Source organism: Vombatus ursinus, unplaced genomic scaffold (assembly GCF_900497805.2).
Source record: "Vombatus ursinus unplaced genomic scaffold, bare-nosed wombat genome assembly UNPS02014861.1, whole genome shotgun sequence".
In the NCBI taxonomy this organism is placed as follows: Eukaryota; Metazoa; Chordata; class Mammalia; order Diprotodontia; family Vombatidae; genus Vombatus; species Vombatus ursinus.
In genome coordinates, this window is record NW_020954639.1 from 10,739,620 (window position 1) to 10,749,433 (window position 9,814).

The 9,814-nt window shown below is 37.4% G+C and overlaps 1 long non-coding RNA gene across 1 annotated transcript in view; it reads left to right on the forward strand.

Moving 5' to 3' along the window:
- The window catches only part of LOC114027514, a 41,025-nt gene extending 31,751 nt beyond the window's left edge, over nt 1–9,274 (forward strand). The window contains exons 2-3 of the long non-coding RNA XR_003567265.1: nt 7,303–7,401; nt 9,027–9,274. This is a non-coding gene — a long non-coding RNA (uncharacterized LOC114027514). The remainder of the gene's footprint in view (nt 1–7,302; nt 7,402–9,026) is intronic.
- Nucleotides 9,275–9,814: the final 540 nt, after the last annotated feature.

Below are 9,814 nucleotides of genomic sequence, written 5' to 3' on the forward strand. Positions count from 1 at the left end.
CATTAAATTGGAAGGGACTTTGGAGTTCAATGTCCCAACCCATAGAGGAATCCCTTTTACAGTTTCCTTGACAGATGGTTATCCAGCCTCTGGCCTATCTTCCGTGCCTGGAATGCTCTCCATCCTCATCTCTTCCTCCTGGCCTCTTTCAAGTCTCAGCTTAAATCCCACCTTCTAAAATAGAAAGCTTTTCCCAATCTCTCTTAATTCTAGTGCCTTCCATCTGTTGATTTTGTCCTATTTCATCCTGTATATGATTTGTTTGTTTTTGTTTTGTTTTGTTTTTGTGCAGTTGCTTGCATGTTGTCTCTTCCATTAGACTGTGAGCTCCTTGAGGGCAGGGACTTTCTTTCATCTTTCTTTGTATCTCCAGCACTTAGCACAGCACCTGGCATATAGTAGGTACTTAATAAATGTTTATTGACTAACTGAATGTTGTCAATGGTAGTAAGTTTACTATTTCGTAAAAACAATCCATTTATTCTTAGTCGGCTCTGTGATTTGAAAATCCTTTCCTGCATTGATTCAAAATCTGGTTCCTTCAAACTCCTGCTCATTGATTTCTCCAGCACCTGGCACAGTGCTTAATTTATAGCAAACACTTAATATTGTTAATTGATAGATCCTATTTCTGTACTCTTGAAAGTATAGAATAAGTCTAAAATAGATTTTAGCACAGCTATGTCCAAATAATCACAGATGCCTAATTTATATAATTTGATCGCTTAACTGACCAGAGAACTTCTGAAGGCACACATAAAATTACGTTTAGTCCTGCCACTTTAATACTTAATACACATGTAAATATCACAAATTATTTCTAACTTTGTCAGTGACATATCTCATATTTTTCTGTAGATCTATATACACCATTTTATATTCCTCTTCTCACATCTTTATACGTACTGTCTTCTGATAAAAAATCTTTTGTTCCTTTGTTCTTTTGGCCTCTTCTAGTATAATTATCATAAAGCTAGGTTGCATCAAATTCTTGAAACTTCATTCTTTGCAAACGTAACTCTTTTCTTAATTATTTGTTTTGTGCACTTTTATTTGTTCTATTGGCTGTCTCACTCTACTATTTATTGTTATAGTCCTAATGCATTTACTTATTAGATGTCATTGGTCTGTCTTATCTTTCATTTGATTTATTTTTGTTCCTGAGTGCTTCAATTGTTATGAAAGGTGTATGTCAACCAATAAATACAGTAAAACCCTAGTAATCCATACTATTGACTCTTTTAATGGACAGAATGTTGAAGTTTAGAAAACATGTGAACAAACATAATTTTGTGAAAGGTGCTTAATCAAATCTAATATCTTCTTATGTCATAAAAATGATCTAGTTTTTGAACTGTCACTTTACTTTGGTTGAAAGACCCCAGCAATCAGACATAGCATAATGATGAGGAAAGGGACTTTGTATAGTTCACTGAGAATTAGAGCATAATATACTAAGTCAGAAGTAACAAATCTATAAGGCAGAGATAAATGTTATATAAGAGGGATATCATGTGAAGTGTGAATGTGGATTTGCTTCTTTTTGTTACCAGAAAGTTCTGTACCTAGTAGCATGATCATCCTCAAAGCATTCAACTTCAGAAAATATTTTCCTTATACTCTTAATGACAATAATTAAAAAGCATTAATAGCTGAGGAAAAGGTCCTTAATAATACTATAACCACTATATCTGATGGTGAAAATCTAATAGTATAGTATAGTTAATTTATCCATTTAAAATAATATTACAATTTAAATAAAAAATTTTATCTGGATAAAATTGGGTCACATTTATTCTAAAAACCCCACCCCTAATTCATGCTTTTCATTTAATGGAAGTATGTTGATCATTTAAAGGTGTCCCTTTTTCTTATGGTATTTCTTACTTTAATGACAGAATATTAATTCATCACAAAGTAGTAAGTATTACCTTTATTACTGTGATCTCAAGGTAATCCCATGTGGAAAGGAACAAGACAGATAGTCTGAGGACTTGTCTTTATAGCCAGTGAACTGGCAACCTGGCTTATCTTTATTTAGCTCATCCATGCATTAGAATCAATTCTTTCCTCGGTTGTGAAAATTATTATTGTTGGCATGAAAATGTCAGGGTGGAAATCCAACAAAATGAATATGGATCGTTGATTCACTGGTCCCCCTTCTTTCAAGATTAAAGCCTCTCCATCATCAAATAAATGCATTTACCTTGATTTTAGCAATTTTTTTATAAAGTCGAGCTATTTTTGTGGATGGAGAAAAGATGGTGAAATGTGGGCAAGATTGTACTGTGGTTAAAGGGACTCAGAATTAGCTGAATGGGTAAGTTCAAAGAGGAGAGGTTAATGAAAGAACTACAGTATAGTGCCCCAAGATTCTATCCTTAGCCCTGGGTTAACAGTCTTTATCATTGAATTAGATAAAGACACCAATGGGATGCCTATCAAATTTTCAGTGGACACAAAACTAAAGGAGACAGCTAGTCCTTTGGATGACAGAGTAAGCATTCGAAAAGTTCTCAATCAGCTGGAATACTGAGCAGAATCTACTAAGATGAAATTCACTAGGGATAGGTGGAAATTCTTACAATTGGGTTAAAAAAAATCAACTCTACAAGTGAAAAATCGGGGAGTTATGTATAGGGAGCCATTTGTCTAAAAAAGATTGGAGGTTTTCATGGAGTACAAGTTGAGTATGAGTCAGCAGGGTCATGTGGTAGCCAAGAATGCTAATGCAACTGCAGTGTGTACTGAGAGAGCTAGTCTAATGTCTTGCCTGAACTAGGGAGGTGATAGAGAGCCCTGATGTACTCTGTCCCCACCAGTCTGCCTCTGTAGTACTACATTCAGGTCTGGGCACCACATTTTAGCAAGGACATTTGATTAACTGGAGAGCTTCCAGAGGAGAATGAGCAAGAGGGTGGAGCTTTAAGTTTATCCCATATGCCAAAAGATCTGGAGTCATTTAGCCTGGAAAAGACAAAACTTAGTGAAAACATGATAGCGATCTCAGGTAATTGAAGGACCATCATTTGATATCTTGTTCTGCTTGGCCTCAGAAGGCAAAGCTAACGGTAGCAGGTGGAAGTTGTTAAAAAGCAAATTTAGGTTCAATGGAAAGAGGAACATCCTAACAAAAGTAGTGTGGGCAGCCTTGGGAGGCAGGGGGTGACTTTGGGTCTTCAAACTGAAGGTGGGCTTTTGCCCCTAGAGTCCCTTCTAATTCAGAGATTCTGTGAATGTTTTCCTTTTAAAGTACCAGCAGGTGGTCTCAAGCAACGTATAGACGGTGCACATTTGTAAATCAGTTGTTTAACACATTTTCCCAAATAAGCAAACAAATGTTTTAAGTTTTTGTGGAGCTGAATCATAGCAGTAATGATGAACCAAAGTATTAGTTCAAATTCTTAGTCTAAGGATGGAGGGACCATGCCATGCTAGAGGAAGGAGGATGTTTCCTTCTACTCTTCTGGACTCATGGAAGGCTCTAGGCTACATAGTAGCTGTGTGATTTGTGCTTTAAGTGCTAGAAGGAATTTAGAGGAAAGGACGATCAGTACTGGCTTCAACTTTAACTGGGTCTTGAAGGTTGTGTAGGATTTGGATACGTGGAGGAAACAAAAGAATGCATTGTAGGCAATAGGTACAACATAAGGGAAAATTGAAGAATAGAAGCAGTATGTTTCTGGTTTCCTGCAGAACTTTGGACGCAAGGTTAGATGGATAGATAAGGTAGGACCAGATTATGGAGGAACTTGAAAGCCAGGCAGAGATGTTTAGATTTGATGTAGTAGGAAAAAGGAATCTATTTGAGATATTTGAATGGGAGATGACAGCGTTTTAAAAAGATGAATTCAGCTGCAGTACATTGGGTGAATCGAGTTGGGAGAATCCTAAGCATAAAGACCAGATGGTATAGTTGTTACAGCTGTACAGTTAGGAGGTGATAAAGACCTGAACTAATGAAAAATAAGTAAAGGATATTAGGATCAATCAATCAATAACTGTTTGATAAGCACCTATTGCATGCCAGCCACTGTGCTAAGTGTTGAGGATATGACAAAAACGAAAAGTCGTTGCTCTCAAGGAAGTGACCTATTAGATCACAGGATCATAGATTTAGATCTGGAAGAAACCTTAGAAGTCATCCAGTTCAATCCCTTCATTTTACAGATGAGAAGCTTTAGGTCCAAAGAGGGCATAAAAGTAAAAAAAATTAAGGGAAAAACATTAACAGTGTTGGTGATTGACTGAATGTGAGGAATCAAGGAGGGAGGATGAGCCAAGATGAGTCCAAAGTTTTGAACCTAGATGAATGATCATTGGGGCAGCTAGGTGGTACAGTGTAGTTCTGGTCTTGAAGTCAGAAAGATTTCTCTTCCTGAGCTCAAATCTAGTCTCAGACGCTAGCTGTGTGACCCTGGGCAAGTCATTTAATACTGTTTGCCTCAGTTACTTCATCTGTAAAATGAGCTGGGGAAGGAAATGGCAAACCACTCCAGTATCTTTGCCAAGAAAACCCCAAATGGGGTCATGAAGAGTTGGACATAACTGAACAACAATAACAACAACTTAATGGTTATTATATTTTATTTATATATGTTGCTGCAGGAAAAGCAACTCATAGTTCCAGGGTACTCAAAAGTGAAAGCACTTTCTCATGTCTGCTGTGGAGGTGCAAGATTAGATGTTATTTAGAGGTCACAATTTATTGAAAGGCATAGGTTATTTGAATTTAGTATGTTTCACCTCTGTTTTGAATGATACTAACCAGAAAACAAATTTCACCTTTTCTGTGTTAGTAGTAAAGGAGAACAACAAAATCAACCTTTCTTTACTCATGGAGTAGTAAAGAAGTTGATTGCATCAATATGGTTTGCCGTAGGGGTGGAAACTATTTTTACAAAACAATTGTTAAAGCTCATCTGTTGATGAGCAGACACTGGGTTTTGGTTTATGATCCCAATATTGATTATGCAATTTCGTTGAGAAGTTCCTGTTCCCTGGAAGGCAATGTCACCCCACTAAATTTGTTAGATAAGAAATATAGAAAATTGCATGATTTTTACAAACAGTGAAAGTGGAAATGCTGTCCTACAAGCAAAAAATTTAGAATGGGCTGGCTTAGATTTTATTATCTGCAAAATTGATTGTCATCAGAGAGAGTCTCTTCATTTTAGGCTCCCTTTGCAATGCAGGAACTTCTTAGATGATATTTACATTGTCCTGAGCCCTATTAGAACTGTCTTCTGTCTGGCCTTGGAGTCAGGAGGACCTGAATTCAAATCCAGCCTCAGATGCTTAACACTTACTAGCTGTGTGACCCTGGGCAAGTCACTTAACCCCAATTGCCTCACCAAAAAGCAAAAGCAAAAAAAAAGGTCTTCTGAGGAACTGATGACCTTCTATGGTCAAAGGCTATTCTGTTTGGAACAAATTTAATTCAAAAGGAAATTTTAAAAAGGCTGTAAACTGCCTCCTTTAAGGAGATAGGTTATTGTCAATCCTTGGAAACTTTCTCTAAGGGGAAGGAAACAAATAATTAAAAATATCAGATCATTTCACAGCAACTTTCTTTCCATTTCACAGGGAGTAAGTGATGGAAGAATGCTAGGAATAATTCACAATGTGGGAAATATGATGAACCCAGTTAATTACTATTCTGTTTTCAGGGATGCTGTTGCTTTAAACCTTGAAATTGAACTAGGTTCTAAAAGAAGCCAGTTGCTAAGGGATATCAAATAAGAAGACTATTAAAGAAACCAATAAGTATTTTATGTAGATTAAGTCTTTTTAACCTCAATATTCTCCCTGAAACAAAGGCTCATCTTTTTAACATCAATATTCTTCTGCTAATGCTATATAGTTTTGAATTGGGGAATACCACAACCTCTAAAGAAATACAGTTTCATATTGCCCAAATGGTGATGGAGAAGCAAGTAGTGGACATGAGTACTATAATGGTAATAATGGAAGATAGAACATATTTCTAATTAAGAAATATACAACAAAAACACTGCGAAGAGTATCAGAGAGATCTATGACCAAATAAGGATGTGGGCCAATGGTGTGGCCAGGAAACAGGAGACATAATTGATACGTGGCCCACATAGTCCAACGGCGTACGTGCAATGCCAAGAGATCTAGAGGGAAGCCTTCACAGTTCTGTTCTGTCAGTGTCCCAGCTCTGAGACTCGATGCATACTCATCAGTAGGATTCCCCACTGTGGGAACCAAGTTCATTTTCTTCTTTGATCCCTCTCAACACACAAGGTTGGTGTCCAGGAAGCAATATTCTTGCATTCCTTCTCAGTCTGTGTGCAGCCACCCATCTCTTACATCTATGTGCTTTTGCTACAAAATACCATTGCTGATGGAGGGAGGTTGGCAGGGGGAGAAATCCCTGCCCAATTGCTATACTCTATGAAAAGTGCACAGGAAGACATGAGCAACCATTACTTAAGAGCCCAGTCCTCCAGAATTGGCTCTCTTCACAACTTTCTATATAAGAGGTTGGAGTTCTGGAAGCAATGTTCTCAAATACCCCTTTCAGGCTATGTGTGTGTGTGGACATATGTCTCCTCTGTCAATGTGTTTTTGCTGCAAGACGGTGTGGATGGTGGGTGGCAGAATGAAAAGAAATCCTTCTCCCCAGCATACTTGTGCACATGTGCACACACACAGACACAGACACAGACACACACACACACACACACACACACAAACTGCCCTCCGATAGAAGCTTCCTTATGAGCTGTCTCCATTAGACTGGACTATACCAGGGTTGGTTGCCCTGTTTCTAACTGCTCAGTCTCTTCATTCTCCCATGTCAAGGAGTGGAGAATAGGGAGAAAAGACACCAGGGCAATTCAAGTCCAGGGAAAAGTATAATCCTTAGGGAGTTCCCTAACTCGTTCATTTGCAAATCTACTCAAAGTCTGAAAATAATTTTGCCCTACACTTAAAAATTGAAGATGGGTTGCTGGCATCTGAACTCTTAGTTTCATGTGATGGATTGGAGACTCAGTTGATTAGGGGTCCCACAGTCAGCCTTCTGCTACACTAGTAACGGGGTTTCTACATCCCACAGTTGCCCTAAAGCTGAGTTCCTGCCTCATTCCCCTGCACTATCCGGTACCCTGATCTTGCTATGGCTTGACTCCTTGATTTCTATACCCCATTGCCTATGACTGAGTCCCCAGAACTAGCTCTAAGCTTCTCTGATGCTGACTGCCACCCTGCTGGATGCCTGTAAATTATCTGGCTAACCATATTGCATTTTTCTTATTCTTTTCTCAATTTCAGATTTGTATTTGAGACTCAAGTCCCGTGTATCCATGCCAAGGAGAACTGATCTCTGACATGGTTCCCATGTTTATTGCTGCCTTTTGGCCAAAACTACAGGTCTGTCAGGATTTCCAGTCTTCTCCAGTCTGACATGTCCCATTCTTTCCATAGCTTTCCATGTTCCATTCTCATCCACTCATTCAAAAACCATTTACTGATTATTTATTTTATGTGAGATTTGCCTTTTGTTACTGAATAACCTTATTTTAGTTTATTTTTTGTACAAAAGAGAACTCATTATCTTTTCCGCCAAAAAACACTCTTCTTCTAAACCTTTCTTTTTGTCAGGGATACTTCTATTCTTAGAGTTACCAGGTGTACAAACTCAGAGTCATCCTCGATTCTTTCCTCTTTCTCTCTCCCAGCCCTACCCCCATCCTATCAATTGTCATCACTTCTATCTCCACAGCATCCCTCACATATGTCCCCTTTTATAGTTCATATACTCATCACTTCTTGCCTGAACTATTGCAACAATCTTCTAATTGCTCTCTCTGCCTTTGATTGTTCCCTTCTCCAATTCATTTTCCACAAAGCTTTAAAAGTGACATTCCTGAACATGACTGGCAAGTCTGTGGTATGGGTATACTCAGCATAGCTCCCTTACTCAACCATCTCAAAAAAAGCAAGTTTTCCATTTATTTGAATACCCTTGGATTTCATCAGACTCATAGTTTCTATGTCTGCCAGGCACATTCATTCATATGTAAAATGGAAGGGAGAGACTAGATGATCTCTAAGGTTCCTTCCTGGTCTAAATCCTATATTCTTGTGATCCTATGAGGGGTGGGAGGTTATCCTCAGAGTTCCTTTAATTTTAATAACTCAGATTATTAGTGATTTCGAATAACTTTGACAATTTCAGATTAGCTTTTGATAGTTTGAATCTCCATTTAAACTCTATCCGTGTCATTTGTTGTGTCTACCACCCAATTATGTTAAATTACCTTTTTTTTTAAATTAGCACTAAGTGGCTTTAATTTGTTTGCTTAAACCAATAGGATTCCAATTTCTACCATCTTGCTCTTGCACAGATATGTAGACAACCTTCTTTCTTTCCCAGTCCAGATCCAAATACCTTGATTACTCTTTAACTGTTGAAATTTTTTTCTTTCTTTCTCAGTCTATGTAGAAGTATACCCAGCTTTATGGAATATTTTATATAGCAGACATGCTGGTTTATTTTGCTTTTGGCTTCTCATAACTGGACTTTTCTTTCATATTTTATCCTTGGTTAATAGTCCTTTACAATTTGAAATTATATTTCTTGAAGAGTAAATTGTTCCCTTGTGTCTGCTTGAAAAATTCTTTATTTAGAGTTGAAGCTCTGGAACTTGTTGATTAGATTTCTTGATGATTTAAATATGGAATGCATCTTTGACAATGCTTTATGGATTCTCTCAAACTGCATATTGTTCTCTTTTTCCAGTACTTCTGGAAAGATTTCTTATATGATTTCCTAAAATGTAGTATTTGCATTGCTTATTTCATCATTTCCCCCTCTGAAATACCAGCGCTTCTCAGATTGTCTAGCTGATCTCTGTTTTCAAAATCCACAGCTTTAATTTGTGGAGACTAGTAGTATTCTTTCAGTTTTTCTAGAATTTTTAAAAAATGTGATTCATATATTTGCTGTTGCTTCTCTGTATTTTTGTGTTCAGTCTGTTATTTTCTTTTTTCAGAGCTTCCACTGATTTCATAATATTATACTCTTCCTGAGGAGAAAATTAAGAATTCCTTGATGGATCTGTTGTGCAACTGAATTTTAATTACATAAGAAAGAATATGATCTGAATTTTTCACCTGAACCTTCAACAAATGGTAAAGACGGCATCTCATGGGAAGATCAGGAATAAGAGAATGACAACAAAAATTAAGACAAAGAATAGTTGTGATAAAATTGAATAAAACATTATTATTGGAATCAGAATATGGTTTTTGTTTATTAATTTATTTATTTTTAGTTTTTATCATTTACTTCCACAAGATTTTGGGTTCCAAATTTTCTCTCCATCTCATCCTTCCCCCCACCCCAAAACGGCATGCATTTTGAATACCCTTTCCCCTGATCTGCCCTCCCTTCTATCTCCCTTCCCTGCCCCTTCTCTTATCCCCTTCCCTTTCTATTTTCCTATGGGGCAGGATAGAGTTCTATCCATGCCATTCCATGTGTATCTTATTTCCCAGTTGCATGTTCAAACAATTTTTAACATTTGTTTTTAAAACTTTGGGTTCCAAATTTTCTCCCTTCCTTCCTCCCCACCTACCCTCGTTGAGATGACAAGCAACTCGATACAGGTTATACATGTATAGTCATGCAAAACACTTCCATAGTAGTCATGTTGTGTAAAACTAACTATATTTCCCTTCATCTTATCCTGACCCCCGTTTATTCTGTTCTCTCTTTTGACCCTGTCCCTACTCAGAAGTGTTTGCTTCTGATAACCTTTCCCCTAGTCTGCCCTCTCCT